Source organism: Pelobates fuscus, chromosome 1, assembly GCF_036172605.1.
Source record: "Pelobates fuscus isolate aPelFus1 chromosome 1, aPelFus1.pri, whole genome shotgun sequence".
Taxonomy (NCBI): Eukaryota; Metazoa; Chordata; class Amphibia; order Anura; family Pelobatidae; genus Pelobates; species Pelobates fuscus.
This window is the reverse complement of record NC_086317.1, coordinates 9,794,723-9,806,959: the sequence shown is the minus strand read 5'-3', so window position 1 is coordinate 9,806,959 and position 12,237 is coordinate 9,794,723.

Sequence of the window (12,237 nt, the reverse complement as noted above, 5' to 3'; positions counted from 1 at the left end):
TAAGGCAATTTATTCGAACCAAGAACTACAAAGCAACGTTTCAGCCCTAACAGGGTTTTTTTTCAAGCTAATGTAGCACATAAAAAAACCACAATATATAGGTGTATACAATATTCATATAAGTGAAAAAACATGTGAAGTGTTATCAAACACATATTGTTAACAATTGATAATAATAGCCTATTAGATAAAAAATTAATTGACTCTCCAATAGTAATCCTAGTATCTAGGGGTGTCAAAGGGATCAAGAAACATCAGCCAATCATATCTCTAGTTTTCCAATGAAGCTTTAATTTAATTAATCATACATCAAATGTGTTCAATAATACCTATTACCTTCCAATACAGAGGCAGATGGATTCTAAATAATTATATTTCCGGGTAGAATCACATGGTATTAGCCATATGATACCAACTAGCCAATTACTATACATTGATCACATGATAGCTTATTAAATTATTAAAATTTGTGATGACTGATAATTATTTCTCCTTTGGAGAGGAATTTTTTGTTCAAGCCAAGGGTACCTCGATGGGTTCAAATGTGGCCCCCACATATGCTGGCATCTATATGGCTAAATTGGAAGAAAATATCATATATCTGAATGAATTATACAAAAAACATATTGTTAAATGGTGGCGTTATATAGATGACGTGCTAGCTCTGTGGTGTGGACCATTGGAACCGTTAGAGGAATTCTTTAAATTTTTAAATAATTGTTCGGATAGCATAAAATTTACTATGGAAATGAACCAACATTCCATTGCGTTTTTGGATATCTTGATTGAGAAAAATGCTGATAGATTTGAAACTAATTTATATAGAAAACCATTAGATAGAAATACGTGACTGCATTATGACAGTTTTCATCCTGTGTCAATGTTTAAATCTATAACTAGAAGCCAATTTTTAAGAGTTAAAAGATTGGTTTCTCGGACTGAGTTGTTAAACCAACAACTAGAAACCATGACAAAAAGATTTTGTGAGAGGGGTTATCCTATCTCTATTTTACAGACTCAATTGAAATATGTGAAAGATGGAATGGAAAGTGTTGATTCTAAAAATAATGACTTAAATTTACTGTTGCGGTTGCCTCCAGGCTGGCTGGAAGTTGGACCGTAGAAAAGGATGCTCCTAGCGCTCACCAAATGACCATCAGCACCGCAGCCACCATAAGCACTGCAGACTCCACGAACCACCGCTGCTGGGCTGGTATCTCGCCGTCTGCTCTGCGCCCTGGACCTACGACCAGGCTCCAGGTTCCAACAGGCGAACCTCTTCCTTCTGTAGAGCGAAGCAGGATCAGGAACAAGAGCTCTTACAAGAGCTCAGTAGCTAAGGGAGTATGAAGAGCATAGCAATCCCTGTAGTGATTATAGCTGTCCCCTACAAACATGAGTCAAGGCTGCAAGTTAGAGGGTCAGAATAGGTCTGAGGTGCTGGAACACCCAGCCTGGCTTTTATTGAGGTTATGTGCAAACAGGACACTCCCAGGGGGAGGCATAAAATCACCAATCACACATCTGGTGCAACCCACATATCCCTTCCCCTCAGATAAACAGTTAAACCAATTATTACATACAATAAAAATACAGTTTTCACACACACACTGTAACTTTAAAACCATACATCCAATTTCCATAAAAGTTACATATTCAGACTCAGCATACATCAAACATAAACACTTCCAAAAATCAGCCAAATCCCTCCAGTGGATCAAAAGTTAGCTGGAAGTCCTTTATTGACCGGTCGGTCAATTTCATGCCGAAAAACGACTAAGTCCCATTTCGAACGGGACTTAGTCTCTGGAGCTGCAAGTTCAGTCTGGGAGAAGGTAAGGGTCAGCGGTGTTCGGCAAAATGTGTAGCCGATTTTAGTTCCACAGAATCTTTAGCATACACCGCTGACCGCATTCGAATGACCTAAGATGGCCGCCGCCACGTGTTCGGCTGCCGAATGGCGGCCACCCAGCGCTCGGCAATTAACCTGCAGTAACCTCACAGCCTGGGAGGTAAATTGCCTGCATACTTTAACTTCTGGGTGGTCCGCCTGTGTGGTACTTGGTTCAGTAAGCCCTATTTACTGAACCAAGTGGGAGAGAGCCAGGGGCAAGTTATTTTACAGGTCTGGGGACATAGTCTTAAAGGGGTATTGTTCAGCAAAGTCACAATATGTCCCCAGACGGTTCTTAAAGGGCCATACACACCCAATAAAAGTTAATACATTTTCAGGGGCACAATCTCCCAGGGGCCATAGTCATGAGGCAGGAGGCTGGCAAATAGGCTTCTCCACAATCCAGGGAAGCAGGGCAATTTTTCATTTAAAGGGCCAGTTACAAATAGCCATTTGTAACATTTACCTGTACATACAGACATTGAGGATAGAATTAAAATTATCTTGAGATATAGTACTCTATCCCCTGGGCTTAAGCGTGTAATAGACAAACACTGGCACATATTATCTATGTGTCATCCGAACATTACTGAATTTTCTAACAGACCTCTTATGGTAGATAAACGTGCTCCTTCACTAAGAGATAGGTTGGTTAGAGCTCAATTGTCCTCTTCTAAAGATTTTAAAAGGAATGGAAGTTTTCCATGTCTAAACTGTTTTGTTGTAACTCGATGATTAAGGGTTCTACATTCACTCACCCTTATAGAGGGAATAAATACGTTATTAAACAATTTGTTACTTGTGATTCTACATATGTCATCTATATTTTAAAAGGTCCTTGTGGGCTGATCTATGTGGGTCAAACAACACAGAAAATGAAAGAGATATTCTCCAAACATAAATCCACAATTAGAACTAAAATGCTGGAGTTACCAATTCCATCTCATTTTATAGAATCAAAACATAATATAACTCAATTAAAATTCCAAATCATTGAACAGGTAGAGGAAAATTCAAGACGTCGTGATAGTTTAAAAAGATTGCTCTTTAGGGAGGCATATTGGATTAGAGAACTAGGATCTTTGACACCTAGGGGACTTAATCAAGAGTATGATTTAAATCCATTCATTTAAGATTGATATCTGGCCTTGTTTTTTCTATTCTTTTGTTTTTATTATTCTATAACTTAATTATCAGTTATTTATTATGCGTTTTTTATATTATTTTTTCACTGATCACTTGTGCTGGCCACTATCTGTTTATTAGCACATTTTTGATCTCTCCAATGTTTCCTACGAATAAGTTCAGAAGAAGTGATACTTTTTTGAATCTTTGATTAAAGGTGTTACGTTGTCATTTTTAAATGATTATTATTATAAGTAATAATATGAGTAATATAGAGTTTACTCTTATTCAAATTCTATTACTGATTTAGTTCAAATTTAAGTATTGTATTTCTTTGATCAAATTTTTGTTATATGTCAATTGTGATAGTCCCAATGATTTGGCCCCTTAAAAATTATGTAATCTTTTTAGAAATTGCATTTGGTTTATTATAACCATATTACACTATAAAGACCTCAATGATATTATGTAGAGGTGCATTTATATTTTTTCAGAATATTTTGACTTTATTTTTTTAGTAGATACATTATTAATATATACATCTTTTTATTTAAAAACAATTTTTTTTATTTTTTTTTATTGTATTATTTGTTCACTGTTTAACAAAAATTTCTTTCAATTTATTTTATTTAATTGGGTGTATAATATTGTGACTGTCACTATATATGACATTGATTTTGTCAAGTGATGTTTCCTTGTTTAGATGTAATTTGGTTAAAATATGTATATGACAACAATTTATGTGATCAACATTAGAATACCATCTATGTGTGGGGTTATCCCTGGGATCATAGTATACATCAGCCAGATATTGATGTTTTTTATATTTATACATTTTTTTATATAGTCCAGATGGGTGGTGCGCATGCACAGAGGGTCGTTTCGGCACGCATGCGCTGAATGTCGGACTCCTGGGGCGCGTGCGCCGTTGTGCGCATGCGCATCGCGGCGATCGGTCCACTTTGACATACAGCGTCGGACGGTGAGCCGGTGAGCGCATATGTAATTAAGTTTGGTAATTAGGAGTCACAACCATGTGACCACTATCAAGTGATTGGCTGGTTGATATCATGTGGCCAATTGGTGTGTGATTATTGGTCTAGAGACCAGCCATCATGTGATCAATGTATAGTAATTGGCCAGTTGGTATCATACCCGGAAATACAATTATTTAGAATCCCTCTGCCTCTGTATTGGAAGGTAATAGGTATTATTGAACACATTTGATGTATGATTAATTCAATTAAAGCTTCATTGGAAAACTAGAGATATGATTGGCTGATGTTTCTTGATCCCTTTGACTCCCCTAGATACTAAGATTACCATTGGAGAGTCAATTAATTTTTTATCTAATAGACTATTGTGGCGAAACCAACCTCGCCACTGGGCATTGGAGAAGACTGCCAGCCTCCTGCCATGTGACTATGGCCCTTGGGATGTATTGCCCTTTAAAGACATGATTTAGTCATAATGGTTTTGTGTTGTGCTGCTGCTGGCCCTTTAAGAACCATCTGGGGACATACTGTGGAGTTACTGGGTGGCCACCATTTCCTGTATCAGAGGCACATGGTGAGAACAATGGATGAAGCACATGGTAAGAACAATGGATGGCGGCCATTTTAACTCACAGACACTGTTTGGACTTTTCAACACGGTGCCATCTGCAGGGCCAGCGCTACCTGTAAGGTGGACTAGGCAGCCACCTAGGGCGCCCCTTGGGAAGGGGCGCCGCGAGGAGCGCTGGCCCCCCTAATGCTGCAGCCACCCTAGCGCTCTGTAGAGCTCCTCAGGCGGCTGCAGCTTTGCCCGGGCTGGTGCGTCCAAGAGGGCGCACCGCCCGGGCGCAGCATGAGGAGAGGGTCTGACAGGAGGGAAGCGCTCAGTGCTACCTCCTGTCACTCCCTCACTGTAGCGTGGCCGAGCCCTGAATGGTCCGCGGGTACAGGGAGCATCTGTCTTCTGTACCTGGCCGGACTAACAGGAAGTGAACACTGAGTGTTCACTTCCTGTTAGTCTGGCCGGGTACAGGAAACAAAAGCTCCCTGTACCCGTGGATCATACAGGGCTCGGCCATGCTACAATAAAGGTGGGGGAGGGGAGAAATAAATGGAGAGGGGTGGGAGGGGGAGAAATAAATGGAGAGGGGTGGGAGGGGGAGAAATAAATGGAGAGGGGTGGGAGGGGGAGAAATAAATGGGAGGGAGAAATAAATGGACAGGGAGGGGGTGGAGAAATAAATGGAGAGGGAGGGGGGAATAAATGGACAGGGAGGGGAGGGGGAAATAAATGGACAGGGGGGAATAAATGGAGAGGGAGGGGGGATAATTGGACAGGGAGGGGGGAATAAATGGACGGGGGGAATAAATGGACAGGGAGGAGGGGAAGAAATTGACAAGGTGGGGGGGAAGAAATTGACAGGGAGGGGAATTGACGGGGTTAGGAGGGGGAATGAGAGTGGGGAGGGGAGAAGAGAGTGACAAGGGAGGAGGGAGAAGAGAGTGACAAGGGAGGGGAGGAGAAGAGCGGGACAAGGGGGGGAGAGAAGAGTGTGACGAGGGGGAGAAGAGAGTGAAAAGGGGAGGGGGAGAGATTGACATCCATCACACACACACAATGCACCACTTGCACACAGAAAAACACGCACAAGCAATTCTTCCCTTACACACAATGCATCCCTTACACACACAGAAACATACAATGCATTCCTTACACACACTCAATGCACCGCTTACAGACGCACACACTGCATCCCGTACATACACAGAAACACACATTGCAGCCCTTACACATACAAACACAGATTCACACAATGCATTCCTTACACACATATCAGGACATCCCCTACTCCTGTGAACAAACTAATTGGTGGAACATGAAGGTGGACCCTGGGGCCCAGACCTTGAGCTGTGTAAAGGGCCTTAAAAAATGGAGCTGCTTCCCGTTCTCCCAGAACACAAACAGCCTCCAGAGAGCCTGTTTTACACCAGACGAGTGGAGCCAGACTGCAGCTAGAGCCCATCATCATCCTCATCTGATTGTAAGTAGGCAATCTAGTATATTATTCGTGGCACTAATCTCTAATTTACCTCACATTAAAGGGACACTTTAGTCCCCAGAACCACTGCAGCTTAATGTAGTGGTTCTGGTGTCTATAGCCTGTCCCTGCAGGCCTTTTACTGTAAACACGGTGGCACTGCAGCACTTGCGTTAGTTAACATGGGGCATTGTGATGTCATATGGGGGGTGGGGGCGGCAAACTTTACTTTTGCCTACGGCGGCAAAAATCCTTGCACCGGCCCTGGCCATCTCGCCAGTATTTGGTGCACAGAGACATTGTGCAGTGGTTTTGGACTATACAGCAGGGGACACATTATACAGTGATTGTTTTTCATTTAGCCTGTATATGTTCTGCAGAATCTGCATTAAACTGTATCTCCCAAAGTACTGAACGGATCTGGGTGAATTTTGGATATGTGGTTCACCCAGATCCCCCGGTTCCAAAGATATACTTTTATGGGGTTATTGCATGTTTTGGGGTCCCTGTGATGTGTTTTTATGAAACTGTATTTCTCTGTCTGTGATAATTAGATTACCCATTGTGTAAGGTAATTGTATCACAGGCAGAGGGGAGGATTTTGCGTGGGAGTGTCTTTCTGTAATGTACGTGTGTTATTGGTTGTTCTGTAAAACCCTGTGGGCAGTACTAAGTTTGTGGATTGGGAATAAAAGAGGCTGTATGTGCCAGTCCAGTCAGTTCCTGCTTAACCCTCAAAGTGAAGTGTCGTCTCATTATTGGGGAAGGATTTATTGTATGCTGTTCCATTTTGACTGCTAGGAGTTTAAACCCATCCGTATGGTTTTTGCCTATTCAGCTGTTGAGAGCATTCATATGCTCCTACGGTTCGATGGTTTTGGTGTCTGCTGCAGAGCTTGGAGTCCTCAGGAAGTGCTAGGAGCATCTTTTAACGGAGGTACCCAGACGGGGTGCCAGGTGATCCGTTACAGCTATTATTATCAATTGTTAACAATATGTGTTTGATAACACTTCACATGTTTTTTCACTTATATGAATATTGTATACACCTATATAGTGTTTTTTTTATGTGCTACATTAGCTTGAAAAAAAGCCCTGTTTGGGCTGAAACGTTGAATATGGTTCCTTAGCATGATTCCAACCAAGACCTCAGCAAAGAGACAAGACACATGCTTCGTACTGGCAACTTGTATGATCACTATTTCAGAGTTCCAGCTTTTATTAAAAAAGCACAGCACACACATGAAATGTATTTACAAATTATTCATACCAATAAGAATATGAACTGGGATAGGAGACCAGAGTTCTGACTGAGGAATGTAAATTAGGTCAAGCTAATTATCCCCGGGGTTCTTTATTTTTATCCCAGGACACAATAACCTTGGACATTCCAAGAGAAAGGCTACTTTCCTCAACCCCCATGTTAATACAAACTTCAAGCAAAAGTTATATTTTCTTATATTTTTCATTTTCTAGTATTAGTTGTGAATAATTTAATTTCAGACTTCTTTCATACACAGGACCTGGAAGGCCCTTCCTAGACCTAGACATCTAGTATTAATTATAGGACATATGTCCATTGTATATCAATGTTCAACACATATGGTTCTTGTTCAGATAGATTGATGAATGCCCAGTTATTATAACCTTTGACCCGCCATTGCAAGCCAGACTCCCATATGTATTAATAATGTATTCATTTAAACATATATAGTAAAATCATTTGTGTAAATTATATTTTACCCCCAAGTATTACATAGTTACATAGCTGAAAAGAGATTTGCGTCCATCAAATTCAGCCTACCTCACATTTGTTTTTTGCTGTTGATCGAAAAGAAGGCAAAAAACCCAGTTTGAAGCACAATTTTGCAACAAGCTAGGAAAAAAATTCCTTCTTGACCTCAGAATGGCAGTCAGATCTATCCTTGGATCAAGCAGTTATTACCCTACAATGAAAGATTATATCCTTGAATATTCTGTTCTTGCAAGTATGCATCTAGTAGCCGTTTGAACATCTGTATGGACTCTGATAAAACCACTTCTTCAGGCAGATAATTCCACATCCTGATTGTTCTTACAGTAAAAAAACCTTTCCTTTGCCTTAGACGAAATCTTCTTTCTTCCAGTCTAAACGCATGGCCTCGTGTCCTATGTAAAGTCCAGTTTGTGAATAGATTTCCACACAATGGTTTGTATTGGCCCCGAATATATTTGTATAATATTATCATAGCCCCTCTCAGGCGACGTTTTTCTAAACTAAATGGGTTTAAATTTGTTAACCTTTCTTCATAGCCGATATGTTCCATTCTTTTATTAATTTTGTAGCCCGCCTCTGCACTTTTTCTAGTGCCATAATATCCTTCTTTAGAACAGGTGTCCAAAATTGCACAGCATATTCAATATCTTACCAGTAATTTATAAAGAGGTAAAATGATATTCTCGTCCCGAGAATGAATGCCCTTTTTCATGCATGACAATACCTTACTGGCCTTGGCCTCTGCTGATTGACATTGCACATTGTTGCATAGTTTGTTGTTTATAACAATTCCCAAGTCCTTTTCGTGTGTTGTTATCCCTAATTCGCTTCCATTAAGGGTATAAGTTGCTTGTGTATTCTTTACGCCGAAGGGCATAACTCTGCATTTTTTAACATTAAATTTCATCTGCCATTTGAGTGCCCAGTCCCCCAGTCTATCTAAATCCCTCTGCAGCAAAGTAATATCTTGCTCACATTGTATTATTTTACAAAGTTTTGTGTCATCTGCAAACACTGAAACATGGCTTTCAATGCTGTCTTAAAGATCTTTTATAAACATGTTAAATAGAAGGGGTCCCAGAACAGAACCCTGAGGGACACCACTTTCCACCTCTGTGAAGCTTGAAAATTTACCATTAATGACAACTCTTTGTACTCTGTTTTTAAGCCAATGTTCTACCCAAGAACAAGCATTTTCATCTAGACCGATTTCCTTGAGTTTGAACACTAACCTATTGTGAGGAACCGTATCAAATGCCTTGGCAAAATCCAAATAGATCACATCCACGGCAACACCCTGATCTATACTTCTACTTACTTCTTCGTAGAATGCAATCAAGTTAGTTTGACATGACCTGTGCTTCATAAAACTGTGCTGTTTTTTGCTGATAACCATGTTCTTCTCAAGGAATTCTTGAATATTATACCTTAATAACCTTTCAAATATTTTACCAGACACAGAAGTTAAGCTCACAGGTCTATAATTTCCAGGCAAGGATTTTGAACCCTTTTTGAATATAGGAACCACATCTGCCTTCCTCCAATCTGCCTTCCTCCAACCATTTTTATAAATACACAAAAACAAGTCTTGCGCTCAAACTCCCACTACTCTTGGATGGCAGCAACGACCATAGCACACATAGCAGCCCCAATACATACAGTAAAAACCAAAGGGAAAAAAGTTAACCAATTTTAAAATGCATGGCTTTAATCATAGATTGGACAGAATGGTTATTAAGCCACAAGCTTTTTTACACATTTTAAAGGTTTAAATAACCTTATCTTTATGTGTACGCCTCCTAATTGCATACTTAGACAAATGTTTACATCAAGCCTGTGTTACCACAACAGCAGTCACACACATAATATAATTGTACATTTCCTAACATGGTAAGTAGAGGGTCTGCACCTGCTTGGTCTATATATGCTTACAGTTCTGGCATGGTAACAATAGAAAGAAAAAGTGATGGTCGCTTAACAGAACTAAAACATTGCAAAATATAAGAGATGAAAGTGTTAAGATTATTGTTTACCTGCTAACCAGTGAAAAAAAATACAATGCACAATTTTACAATAGTATGAAGAATGGTTTTATTAAATCGTTTTCCTGGCACTGCAGGTCCCCTCCCAACCCCCCATCTCATGTTGCTGAAGGGGTGAAAACCCTATCAGTGACTTACCTGAGACCACCACCGATGTCCCTCGGTGGTTTAGGGTCTGCCGACGTCATCCGGCGGGGGAGACAGATTGTGCATGCGCGGCCGCCTGCGGGATGAGACCGCATGCGCGGCAAGGCCGTGCACCCGCATTAGACAACATCATAGGAAAGCATTGAAAATTCTTTCAATGCTTTCCTATGGGGATTTTAGCGATGCTGTAGGTCCTCACATAGCTGTGCTATAAACCAGGAAGTGCCCTCTAGTGGCTGTCTAGTAGACAGCCACTAGAGGAGCAATTAACCCTGCAATGTAAATATTGCAGTTTATGAAAACTGCAATATTTACATTGCAGTGTTAAGTGGGGGTTGGCACCCAGACCACTCCAATGGGCAGAATTGGTCTGGGTGCCTGGAGTGTCCCTTTAAGCTAGATAACTGAAGAAGCTGGCATGAGGTCCCAGTCTACTAAGTGATAAGTGATTTACCAATTATCAACAAAACAGTTGAGGAGATTGACTTTGATTTCAAGAATATTGCATCCAGTCGCCTCGTAGTTATCTCTAGCGGGCTTTGAGTGGTGGGTGTCTGCGGTGCGTCTGCCATCTTAATTAGGCAGTGTGGCAGGCCTCTTTCCTTGGTATGGCTGCAGAGTTGCAATTCCACCAGCGGCTCAAGACTACAGCCGTGAACTGGATGCCGGGATATCCCTCACCGGCACGGGGGAGGGACCAGAGCTCTGATCGCCACCACTGGTTCGAGGAGAGATGCCAGCCGCCCCTCCTGCGCTCGCTCTTTCTGGTAGGCTGCAAGAATCCCGTCGAGCTCAGGCTAGAGTTCTTGCCTCCGGCTGCTTCTAAAAGTAGCTTAGCAAGATGTCGTCATCAGTGTAAGCAATGCCGTTTACTAGAGTTGGTAGAATAGGACAATTCTGAGTTCTCTTGAAGTACATACATATTGCTGTATTGGTCCTAATGTGTGCAAAAACGTAATTTTTGGATGTCGTGTATGTTTGAATAAATATAAATTTTAAGGCTGAAAGACAATCTGATTCGATTATTGTAACTCTTATGTGACAAACCAACATCTCAGTATCAGCTAATTTCCTACATTTAATGGGGGAGAAAGCATGGGAAGGTTTACGTCTGAATTAGTACTGGCTGAATATCTAAAAAGATTTTGCTGCAAGAAGATTACAAAAAAAATAACTTGAAAATGTTGAACTGTTCCCTGCAACGAGTGGTAGTACCCTGCTTGATGCAGGAGGAACATATGTTGACTGAAGCCATGGAAGTAAGCAGGGAAGGCACTTGCCTCCCTCTGGATTTTTCAACTTTCCCTCTCCCTACAAGTAATTTTCCCTCGTACTGTGACAGCTCAGGGAATGTAGGGGGGAGGTGCTCGGGACTAGAGGGGGGTGCAGGAGGCCGCATTAAGGCTGCCAGGGGACCACAGGGAGCACTGTGAAGCTCCCTCCTGAGTCCCCAGCATTTTGTGCCTCTATGCCCTGCCCCCACATTCAGGCCCCACCTCACATACACAACCCCAGCCCTGACACTGCTGACTTCACCTCCCAGTGCTCCCTGTCTCTCACTGCCTGTGACAGGTAGACTTCAGCCCATTACATTGATTGTTTTGTGTGCCTGTGTGCCTGCTAGTGAGTGAGCTTGTTTGTGTGTGTGTCAGCTTGTCTGTAGTGAGCATGTGTGTGTTAGAGAGTTTGTAGTGAGCATGTATTGTTAAAAGGTCTATCAGCTGAAATAAAAACCTCAGTAAACGCGGTGGTTGTTGAAAAGATTTAGTGATGATGAAGAAATTAAGAATAAAATAACGAAAGAAATGCTTAAAAATACAATGGAGCATGTGTATATGTGTGAGTGATCTTGTGTGTAAGCAAGCTTGTGTGTCTCAGCTAGCACTTCTGTAGTGAGTTTGTGTGTCTGTGAGCTTTTCAGTAGCGAGCATGTGTTTGTGTGTCGGTGAGCTTGTCTGTAGGGAGCATGTAATGGACCGTTTTGCACACCAGGGGTTAAAACCGTTTAGGCGATATTCCCCCTTTCAGATGCACAGGCACAGCTACTGCAGAACACCAATCCACCAAACAGGAAACCATATGACTGCTGTAAGCAGCCGAATAGGAAAAACCATACGAAAGGTTTACACTCCTAGCAGTCGAACTGGAACAGCATACAATAAATCCCCCCCAAGAACGAGACAAAGCTCCGTGTTGAGGGTCAAGCAGTGAACAGTCAGAGATGTGGGTTTATTGTGCT